Source organism: Microtus oregoni, unplaced genomic scaffold, assembly GCF_018167655.1.
Source record: "Microtus oregoni isolate MIOR12 unplaced genomic scaffold, Mior012 000031F_ref0000149, whole genome shotgun sequence".
Classification (NCBI taxonomy): domain Eukaryota; kingdom Metazoa; phylum Chordata; class Mammalia; order Rodentia; family Cricetidae; genus Microtus; species Microtus oregoni.
Window position 1 is genome coordinate 12,681,301 of NW_024543090.1, and position 12,453 is coordinate 12,693,753.

Below are 12,453 nucleotides of genomic sequence, written 5' to 3' on the forward strand. Positions count from 1 at the left end.
AGAGCAGACAGGGTTTTCTGCCCTGTGGTAAGACCTAGGACTACCCCCCTCCGCCAATATCTAGGAAGGTGAACATCCAAACTGGCTAGGCTCCCACAAAGCCATCACATTACGTAGGATCAAAACCCCGTGCCATTGTCCTTTGCGTCTCATCAGTCCTCATTGTTCGCCATGTTCAGAGAGTCCAGTTTTATCCCATGATTTTTCAGTCACAGACCAGCTGGTCTTGGTGAGCTCCCAATAGATCAGCTGAACTATCTCAGTGTATGGGTGCACCCCTCGTGGTCCCGACTTCTTTGCTCATGTTCTCCCTCCTTCTGCTCCTCATTGGGACCTTGGGAGCTCAGTCCAGTGCTCCAGTGTAGGTCTCTGTCTCTATCTCCATCCATCACCAGATGAAGGTTCTATGATGATATGCAAGATATTCGTCAGTATTGCTCTAGGATAGGGTCATTTCAGGTTCTCTATCCTCAACTGCCCAAGGAACTAACTGGGGACCTCGGCTTGGACACCTGGGAGCCCCTCTAGGGTCAGGTCTCTTGCCAACCCTGAAGTGGCTCCCTTAACTAAGAATTGTGGTTCCGTGCTCCCCTGTCCAACCTTACTTTATCCCAATCCTCCTGTTTTCCCAAGGCCCGACCTCCTTCCCTTCTAACTTTTCTCTCCCCATCTCCCCTTACCCCCATCCCACCCCACCCCCAAGATCCCAATTTTCTCCCCGGCAATTTTGTCTACTTCCCTTAGCCAAGAGGATAATTATATGTTTTTCCTTGGGTTCCCCTTCTTACTTAGCTTCTTTAGATTCACCTATTGTAGACTCCGTGACCCTTATTTATGGCTAGAAATCAATTATGAGTGAGTACATCCCATGTTCATCGTTTTGGGTCTGGGATACCTCACTCAGGATAGTGTTTTCTATTTCCATCCATTTGCATGCAAAATTCGAGAAGTCATTGTTTTTTACTGCAGCGTAGTACTCTAATGTGTATATATTCCATACTTTCTTCATCCATTCTTCCATTGAAGGGCATCTAGGTTGTTTCCAGGTTCTGGCTATTACAAATAATACTGCTATGAACATAGTTGAACAAATGCTCTTGTCATATGATAAAGCATCTCTTGGGTATATTCCCAAGAGTGGTATTGCTGGGTTCAGGGGTAGGTTGATCCCGAATTTCCTGAGAAAATGAAACACTGACTTCCATAGTGGTTGCACAAGATTGCATTCCCACCAGCAATGGATGAGGGTACCCCTTCCTCCACAGCCTCTCCAGCAAAGGTTATCGTTGGTGTTTTTGACTTTAGCCATTCTGACAGGTGTAAGATGATATCTCAAAGTTGGTTTCATTTGCATTTCCCTGATTGCTAAGGAGGTTGAGCACAACCTTAAGTGTCTTTTGGCCATTTGAACTTCTTCTGTTGAGAATTCTCTGTTCAGATCAGTGCCCCATTTTTTAATTGGGTTAATTAGCATTTTACAGTCAAGTTTCTTGAGTTCTCGATATATTTTGGAGATCAGACCTTTGTCTGTTGCAGGGTTGGTGAAGATCTTCTCACAGTCAGTAGGTTGCCTTTGTGTGTTAGTGACAGTGTCCTTTGCTTTACAGAAGCTTCTCAGTTTTAGTAGGTCCCATTTATTCAATGTTGCCCTTAATGTCTGTGCTCCTGGGGTTATACATAGGAAGCAATCTCCTGTGCCCATCTGTTGTAGGGTATTTCTCACTTTCTCTTCTATCAGCTTCAATGTGTTCTCACTGATAGTGAAGTCTTTAATCCATTTGGACTTGAGTTTTGTGCACGGTGAAATATGTGGGTCTATTTTCATTCTTCTACAGGTTGACATCCAGTTGTGCCAGCACCATTTGTTGAAGATGCTTTCTTTCTTCCATTGTATACTTTTAGCTCCTTTATCAAAAATGAGGTGTTCATAGGTTTGTGGGTTAAAATCCGGGTCTTCTATCCGATTCCATTGGTCGACTTCTCTGTTTTTATGCCAGTACCACACTGTTTTCATTACTGTAGCTCTGTAATAGAGTTTGAAGTCAGGGATGGTAATGCCTCCAGAAGATCCTTTATTGTATAGGATTGTTTTGGCTATCCTGGGTTTTTGTTTTTCCATATAAAGTTGATTATTGTCCTCTCCAGATCTGTGAAGAATTTTGATGGGATCTTGTTGGGGATTGCATTGAATCTATAAATTGCCTTAGGTAGAATTGCCATTTTTACTATGTTGATCCTCCCAATCCAAGAGCAAGGGAGGTCCATCCAATTTTGGTATCCTCTTCAATTTCTTTCTTCAATGCCTTAAAGTTCTTGTCAAATAGATCTTTCACTTCCTTGGTTAGCTTTACCCCAAGATATTTTATGCTATTTGTTTCTATTGTGAATGGTGAAGCTTCTCTGATTTCCCTCTCTGCTTCCATATCCTTTGTGTATAAGAGGGCGACTGATTTTTTGGAGTTGATCTTGTAACCTGCCACATTACTAAAGCTGTTTATCAGCTGTAAAAGTTCTTCGGTGGAGTTTTGGGGGTCGCTTATGTACACTATCATATCATCTGTGAATAACGAAAGTTTAACTTCTTCCTTTCCAATTCGAATCCCCTTGATCCCATTATGTTGTCTTATTGCTATTGCTAGAACTTCAAGCACTATATTGAAGAGGTATGGCGAGAGTGGACAGCTTGTTGTGTTCCTGAGTTAAGCGGGATGGCTTTGTGTTTCTCTCCGTTGAATTTAATGTTAGCTGTCGGCTTGCTGTATATAGCTTTTATTATATTTAGGTATGACCCTTGTATCCCTAATCTCTCCAAGACTTTTAACATAAATGGATGTTGAATTTTGTCGAATGCTTTTTCAGCATCTAATGAGATGATCATATGGTTATTTTCTTTCAGTTTATTTGTATGCTGGATTACATTGATAGATTTTCATATGTTGAACCAGCCCTGCATCTCAGGAATGAAGCCTACTTGATCATTATGGATAATATTTCAGATGTTTTCTTGGATTCGGTTTGCCAGTATTTTGTTGAGGATTTTTGCGTCGATGTTCATGAGTGAGATTGGCCTGTAATTCTCTTTCCTGGTTGAGTCTTTGTGTGGTTTTGGTATCAGAGTAACTGTAGCTTCATAAAAGGAAGTAGCTAATGACCCTTCTGTTTCTATATTGTGGAATACATCAAGGAGTATAGGTATTAGATCTTCTTGGAAGTTCTGGTAGAATTCCGCATTGAAACCATCTGGTCCCGGGCTTTTTTTGGTAGGGAGGTTTTTGATAACAGCTTCTAATTCTTCGCGACCAACAGGTCTGTTTAGATTGTTCACCTGGTCCTGGTGTAACTTTGGTATATGGTATTTATCTAAAAAAGTGTCCATTTCTTTTACATTTTCCAGTTTTGTGTTATACAGGCTTTTGTAATAAGATCTGATGATTCTCTGAATTTCCTCTGTGTCTGTGGTTATGTACCCCTTTTCATTTCTGATCTTGTTAATTTGCGTATTCTCTCTCTGCCGTTTGATTAGTTTGGATAGGGGTTTATCAATCTTGTTGATTTTCTCCAGGAACCAGCTTTTTGTTTCATTGATTCTTTGGATTGTTTTCTGTGTTTCTATTTTGTTGATTTCAGCCCTCAGTTTGATTATTTCCAGTCTTCTACTCCTCCTAGGTGAGTCTGCTTCTTTTTTTTCTAGAGCTTTCAGGTGAGCTGTTAGGTCTTCAATATGTGCTTTCTCTGTTTTCTTTAACTGGGCACTTAGTGCGATAAACTATCCTCTTAGCACTGCTTTCATAGTGTCCCATAAGTTCGAGTATGTTGTTTCTTTATTTTCATTGAATTCAAGGAAGACTTTAATTTCTTTCTTAATTTCTTCCTTAATCCAGGTGTGGTTCAGTAGTTGACTGTTCAGTTTCCATGAGTTGGTGGGCTTTCTGGGGGTAGCATTGTTGTTGAATTCTAACTTTAATCCATGGTGATCTGATAAGATGCAGGTGGTTACTAATATTTTTTTGTAACTGTGTAAGTTCGCTTTGCTACCGAGTATGTGGTCAATTTTCGAGAAGGTTCCATGAGCTGCAGAGAAGAAGGTATATTCTCTCCTATTTGGGTGGAATAATCTATAGATGTCTGTTAAGTCCATTTGCTTCATTACCTCCATTAATTCTCTAATTTCTCTGTTAGGTTTCTGTTTGATTGACCTGTCCATTGGTGAGAGAGGTGTGTTGAAGTCTCCTACTATTAGTGTGTGTGGTTTGATGGCAGCCTTGAGTTTTAGTAATGTTTCTTTTACATACATGTGCACTTTTATATTAGGGGCGTAGATATTCAGGATTGAGACGTCATCCTGATGAATTGTTCCTGTTATGAGTATAAAATGTCCCTCTCCATCTCTTCTGATTGATTTAAGTTTGAAGTCAACTTTGTTAGAAATTAGTATGGCCACACCTGCTTGTTTCTTAGGTCCATTTGCTTGATAAGCCTTTTCCCAGCCCTTTACTCTGAGTAGGTGCCTGTCTTTGTGGTTGAGGTGTGTTTCTTGTAGACAGCAGAATGTTGGATCCTGTTTTCTTATCCAATCTCTTAGCCTGTGCCTTTTTATAGGTGAGTTGAGCCCATTGATATTAAGTGATATTAATGACCAGTGGTTGTTAACTCCGGTTAATTTTGAGTTGTAGGGTTTGTGTGTTTCCCTTCTTTGAGTTGCGCTGGTGAAAGGTCTCTAGATGACTGAGTTATTGTGGGCATTGTTGGACTCCTTGGTTAGTGATTTTCCTTCTATAATTTTCTGTAAGGCTGGATTTGTGGCTACGTATTGTTTAAATTTGTTTTTATCCTGGAAAATTTTGTTTTCTCCATTTATAGTGAACGAAAGCTTGGCTGGATATAGTAGTCTGGGCTTGCATCCATGATCTCTTAGTTTTTGCAGTACATCTATCCAGGACCTTCTGGCTTTCATGGTTTCCATAGAGAAGTCAGGTGTAAGTCTTATAGGTTTACCTTTATAAGTAACTTGGCGTTTTTCCTTTGCGGCTCTTAATATTCTTTCTTTATTCTGTATATTTTGTGTTTTGATTATTATATGGCGAGGGGATTTTTTTTTTTTTTTGATCCAGCCTATTTGGTGTTCTGTATGCTTCTTGAACCTTCATAGGTACCTCTTTCTTCAGGTTGGGAAAGTTTTCTTCTATAATTTTATTAAGTATATTTTCTGTACCGTTGTGCTGCACTTCTTCTCCTTCTTCTACTCCAATTATTCTTAGGTTTGGTCTTTTTATTGTGTCCCAAATTTCCTGAATGTTTTGTGATGAGAATTTGTTTGTTTTGCTGTTCTCTTTGATCAGTGTGTTTATTTTCTCTATGGTATCTTCAGTGTCTGATATTCCCTCTTCTATCTCTTGTAATCTGTTGTTAGTACTTGTCTCTGTCGTTCCTGTTCATTTACCCAGATTTTCCATCTCCATTCTTCCCTCGGTTTGCGATTTCTTCATTGCTTCCATTTCCTTCTTCATGTCTTGAACCGCTTCCCTAACCTGTTTGATTGCTTTTTCTTGTTTCTCTTGGTTTTCTTGCGTGTCTTTGAGAGATTTATTCATTTCCTCTACCTTTTTGTTTGTAATCTCTAATTGTTTATGGCAGTTTTTCACCTCCTGTTTAAGGTCCTCTATTATTTTTATATAGTTCACTTTTGAGTCGATTTCTTCCATTTCTTCAGGAGTAGGGTGTACAATTCTTCTTATTTTGAGATCCCTGGGTTCTGGTGGTGTCATGTTGTGTAGTATTAGGAGCCGTGGTGCTGTGTTCCCAGCACCCCGGCCACCTGCTCGGCTAGCTTATGCTCCGAAATAACAACACACAGACTGTATTCATTTAAACACTGCTTGGCCCATTCTCTTCTAGGCTAATTCTCACATATTAATTTCGCCCATTTCTAATCACCTGTGTGTAGCACCCCAAGGTGCGCTTACCGGGAAGATTCTAGCCTATGTCCATCCTGGGTCGGAGCTTCATCCCGGGAGCGGGGCATGGCGTCTCTCTCAGGCGTCTGCTCCCGAGAGGATAGCTGTGGAGTCTGAGCTCACTTCCTCTTCCTCCCAGCGTTCTGTTCTGTTTACTCGACCTACCTATGCTCTAACCAATAAAATGGGCCAAGGCAGTTCCTTTATTAGCCAATGACCTTCCTCCATCAGTGTTGCCTTTCAGGTTGTTGGAGGAATTCTTGCATTGGCACCTTCCCATCTCTTCCTTCAAATGGAGCCAGGAGAGGCCTGGTGTCTTGGTCCAGTCTTTGCTGTGATTGACTCTCTGGGTATATCTCTTCAGTGTAGAAGCAGGAACCGTTCCCATCCGATGGGATTCCTCAGCAACTAAACAGGGCCGCCTGTAGCCCAATGATTCAGGGCCAACAGGATGAATGGAGCATGGGGGGGGGTGGTATCCAGGAGCGCGCAGGAAGCCTGGCGCTGGAGCTGAAGGTGCCCGGCTCCCTAACAGGGGACCCTGAGGCCTGCCCGGTAGGCAGGCACTCACCACTCTGGGTGGGTCGCCTTAGTTTAGGAGCTTAAAACTGTACTTGAGCACTGGTCCTAGCATACAGCAGGGCAGGGTTGGGGAGGGGTGCTGGGGGTGCTGGGTCGTGCGAAAGAAAGACAGCCCTGCAGAAGGAGCTGGGGGAGGGGCGTTTGTGCTCTCTTCCGGGACAGTCCTCCCCTGGATAGCACACACTCACCTGTCCTGGTGGGATTCCTCAGCAACTAAACAGGGCCGCTGGTAGCCCAATGATTCAGGGCCAACAGGATGAATGGAGCAAGGGGGGGTGGTATCCAGGAGCGTGCAGGAAGCCTGGCACTGGAGCTGAAGGTGCCCGGCTCCCTTACAGGGGACCCTGAGGCCTGCCCGGTAGGCAGGCACTCACTGCTCTGGGTGGGTCACCTTAGTTTAGGAGCTAAAAACTGTACTTCAGCACTGGTCCTAACATACAGCAGGGGAGGGTTGGAGAAGGGTGCCGGGCGTGCTGGGTCGTGCGAAAGAAAGACAGCCCTGCAGAAGGAGCTGGGGGAGGGGGGTTTGTGCTCTCTTCCGGGACAGTCCACCCCTGGATAGCACACACTCACCCATCCTGATGGGATTCCTCAGCAACCGACATGATACATTTTATATGTATCATTATTTATACAATGTATGAAAGCCACTTACCAGAGATTGTTAAAAGAACACTAAAACAATCCCTAAATTCTAAATCTCATGTTTCCAGTCCCCACTCTAAATTAGAGTCCAAATTGCACCCACATAATTGGCAGATTTCTGTATCAGATATTTTTCAGAGGACAGTCTCTTCCAAGTTAGGCCAGCAATGTATGTGTATAATTCACAATACAGGTTTATGTTTTCTTCTCCATAATTGGGAAAATACTGCAAATTGTATGTGCACACATGCACACACACAGAGAGAGAGAGAGAGAGAGAGAGAGAGAGAGAGAGAGAGAGAGAGAATGTACATTATGATTGGTTTTAATGTCAATTTGCCACAAATTAGAATCATCTAAGTAGGGAGAAGACTCTCCAGAAAAATTGTCCTGAGGTCTTGTAGATATAGATGTCATATCCTCATTTCTTTTACTTAGAAAAACTGTCTAAAATTGTTTGTGTGTGTGTGTGTGTGTGTGTGTGTGTGTGTGTGTATGTTCAGGATAAGAACACTGTGACACTCTATACTGCAATTTAATCTTTTATTCTACAAAATTTACATATTATTTTCCTGCTCCAGAGCAACCATAAAATGCATAGCATTGACAAGTAACACTTCGTCTCCAAACACACCAATCCCAGGCAACTTCAGCAGCTCCATGAGACATGGACTACAACTGCATAGAACAAACCAAGAGATGAGTGACCAGCATTTCAGCTGGTCAGCCCAGTATCTATGCCCTAGGCAAAACATGGGCACTTCCCATACACACACCACAGCTACAAAAGCAAACCTCCTATATGATGGAGGAAGGTCATTGGCTAATAAAGGCACTGCCCTGGCCCATTTTATTGGTTAGAGGATAGGTGGGAGGAGTAAACAGAACAGGATGCTGGGAGCAAGAGGAAGTGAGCAGAGACTCCACAGCTCTGCTCTCCAGAGCAGACACCTCAGCAGAGACGCCATGCCCCGCTCCCGGGATGAAGCTCCGACCCAGGATGGACTAGGCTAGAATCTCCCCGGTAAGCGCACCTTGGGGTGCTACACACAGATGATTAGAAATGGGCTAAATTAATATGTGAGAATTAGCCTAGAAGAGATTGGGCCAAGCAGTGTTTAAAAGAATACAGTTTGTGTGTTGTTATTTCGGAGCATAAGATAGCCATGTGGGCGGCCGGGTGTGGGGGACGCAGCCCTGCCGCCCCATATTACTACAGTTGGTGCCCACGTGGACAACTGAATCCACAGAAAGCCTGAAAAAGCTTGGGAAAGAGTAAAGCATGCTTTCTTGATAGTGACAATTTCTCGGGTCTACTCTGCTTGCTAGAGGCAAGCAAGTGCCTCATCTAAGAGAGGCTTCCTGACTCAGCTTTAGCTGCAAAGCCTGCAGCTCATTAAGAGTTCCTGCCATGAAACACTTAAATGGTGTTGACGAAAAGCTGAACGCATGCTTTTCGGTTTTCAGCCATAGCAGGAAAAAAGCTGTGCCGTTTAAAAATTCCGGCTTTCTGGGCCATCCTGCCAGGGCAAACTCTGACTGTTTGAGGCAGGAGGGCCGGCTACCGAGAGAGGAGTTGAGTGTTGTCTGTTGTAGCTCACTTGCTGGCAGGGACCTTGAAATGCCATACAGTTGTTGCAGTAAACATGGCTACAGCCTGTATATCCACCATGAGGCTGGAAAGCTAAGGAATGGACTGGATCTAGGTGGCAAAGCCACGCCTTGAATCCTACTGCTATTGCTTGGTAAATTAAAGATTCATGTGGTCAGAAAAAGAGAGATATACAGTAAAGAGAGATTCAAAGACAGAGAAAATTTCTGAATGGTTTAAAGTGTGTTAAAAATATATGCAGACTAAAAGTTGAAGTTCTTAAAGTAAAAAACAAAAAAAGGAAGAGAATTGTTGTGTGTGGTAGCACACGCCTTTAATCCCAGTGCCTAGAAGGCAGAGACAAACAGTTCTCTGTGAGTTCAAGGTGTCTTAGCATACACCTTTAATACCAATGCCTGGGAGGCAGAGACAGGCGGATCTCTGAGAGTTCAAAGACAGCCTGGTCTACAGAGTTACTTCAGGTCAAAGATACAGAGAACCTGTCTCAAAAAGCAAAGAGTTAAAAGTAAAAATAAACAAAATAGAGGTTAAAACAAAGCTGCACAAAGATGGAAAATACACAGAGAATTTTGATACTGTATGCTATTATGCTCTCTTTGAATTGTTTGAATGCTGAGGAAAGAGCAAAAGCTACTAAAAGATATTTATTTATAAATGCTACTGAGCTAATCCAACATAGATATTTTGATGCCTTGAATTTGAAATTTGGACCTAAGGACATGATGCTTTGGAAAGGAGTTTCTTATTTTGTTTTCACAGAGGATGAGACGCTGTTTATTTCTTCTATTCCGATTTGGTATGATGGACCACGCCCTCCTGAAGGGTTGCAGTGAACATCTTCAGAAAATTACTTCGCTCAACTGCCAACTGAGATGAAACTAGCACACAGGTTATACCATGAAAGACCTAATTAACGACGCCCTCATTCAGTAGGAAGCAGTTTGGAGAGATAACTGCGCCCATATTCCCAAAAAATGATTATAAATGTTCTTTTACATTTAAAGGGGGATATGATATAGATATGAATAATTTACATTAGTATAGATTTTGCTTTATTGATAGAGATTTAAGGTCAATTTTGTTATATATATAAGTGTTTCTGATTTTGATTAAGGTATTGTGATTGTGTAGTTCATTTAAATATGTACTGTATAATTAAGAAATATAGGTTGTTAATGGATAATCATCGATAATAGTAAAGCTTATAGTCATGTTAGTTAGATTTTCTAGATATATAGAAATATATTTTAGATAGACATTCTTCATGTCTTTCAAAGATTACAGAATAGGACATTTAATGTTTTAATAACTGAGGACTTTTCATGACAATGAGACACTCTGCTCCTGGCAGCACCAATGTACTTCAAGAGGAAGATGGGCATCGAAGAGGCTCGTTATGGTGTTTGATAGCCATTGGGGCAAGAAACTGCTCTTGTCTGGACTATTGCATAAACTGGACACAGAGAACCCACAGAGAGAGGACTACTGAACTTGCCGAAGGTGAGATGATCTTTCGGGGTTCCTGATTCATGAAAGAGTCTGCGAGACATTCTGCAGGACACAACAGATAGTGACTCAATTGACTTTGAATTTTCCTGCTTTATGGAAATGTCTGCTGGATACCATGGGCCTGAAGGCTGAAGATGGATGCCCCAACGGTACAGAGGAACTTTGGGTGACTGTCCAGGCAGCGAGATGTCTCTGTCATTTCTAGAGTTTGAAGTTTCTTAGTTCTTGTTTACTTAGGTAATATATCTTTCTGGACTCTTTGATGGAGTTAAGAATAGTTAGTTATAGTTATAGTTTTCCTTAGTTAAGATAAAGATTATTGTAACTTTTACTTGATAACTGTTTTGTTATATGTAATTTTGTTATGTTAAAGCCTTTTTTTTGTTTAAACCGAAAAAGGGGAAATGATGGAGGAAGGTCATTGGCTAATAAAGGCACTGCCCTGGCCCATTTTATTGGTTAGAGGATAGGTGGGAGGAGTAAACAGAACAGGACGCTGGGAGGAAGAGGAAGTGAGCAGAGACTCCACAGCTCTGCTCTCCAGAGCAGACGCCTAGGCAGAGACGCCATGCTCCGCTCCCAGGATGAAGCTCCGACCCAGGATGGACTAGGCTAGAATCTCCCCGGTAAGCGCACCTTGTGGTGCTACACACAGATGATTAGAAATGGGCTAAATTAATATGTGAGAATTAGCCTAGAAGAGATTGGGCCAAGCAGTGTTTAAAAGAATACAGTTTGTGTGTTGTTATTTCGGAGCATAAGCTAGCCATGTGGGCGGCCGGGTATGGGGGATGCAACCCTGCCGCCCCATATTACTACACCTATAGGCAGGGTTCCCAAGCACCACCGATCAGGTCCTGCAATCTACATGTTCCATTTCAATCACAAGCCTACTCATCTCCTGTGACCTCAGAAGCCCCCTGAGATACAGACTGTGATTGCACAGAAATGAACAGAAGTGAGTGACCAGCAGCAAACAGACTGCAGCTACACAGAGTGAACCAAGAGCAACTCCCTAAAACAAACAGTAACTGCATAGATTGGTCCAAGACAGGATAACTGAGACACAGACACCAAGTGCAAAAATTGAACTAAGAGGCAAAGACACTACCTGTACAAATTGGACTAACAGATGGGTAAACACCAATGCAAGAATATATTCAACAACCTAAAGAGCAATCAGGTACCACCAGAACCTTATAGTCCTACTACAGAAAAACCTAGACATCCAAAGCCAGAAAAAGCCGAAGAAATAGAATTATCAGTCAAAGAAAACATTAGAGGTAACAACGCCATAACACAAAAATCCAGGAAATTTGGGACACAATTAAAAGACCAAACACAAGAATAATATGGATAGAAAAAGGAGAAGAATAGGAGCTCAAAGGCACAGAAAATATGTTCAACACACTCATAGAAGAAAACTGTACCAACAAGAAGAAGGAAATACCTATGAAAATACAAGAAACATACAGAACACTAAATAGATTGGACCCAAAAAATTCCTTAATCACATAAAAATCAAAACATAAAATGTATAGAATAAAGAATATGAAAAACTGTAAAGGAAAAAAATGAAGTAATATATAAAGGCAGACCCATCAAAATAACACCTGATTTATCAATGTAGACTCTGAAATGTAGAAGGTCCTGACAGGTATTATACAGACACTAAAAGAGCATGGATGCCAAACCAGACTACTATACCCAGCAAAACTTTCAATCACCATAGAAGAAGAAAACAAGATAGTCCATCACAAAACAAGATTTAAACAATACCTATCCACAAATCCAGTCCTACATAAAGTACTAGAGGGAAAAATTCCAACCCAAGGAAGTTAGCTTTACCCATGAAAGCACAGACAATAGATAATCCCACAACAGCAAATCCTAAAGAGAAACACACACATACTGCCACCAAAAGGTAATAGGAATTAACAATCACTGGTCATTAACAATCCTTAAATTGAATGGACTCAACTTGAGTATAAAAAGATACAGATTAACAGAATGGATATGAAAACAGAATCCAACCTTCTGCTGCATACAAGAAACCCACCTCAACTTCAAAACACATATTTCCTATGAATAAAGGGTTAGAAAAAGACTTTCCAAGCAAATGAACCTAAGAAGCAAGCTAGTATAGCTATC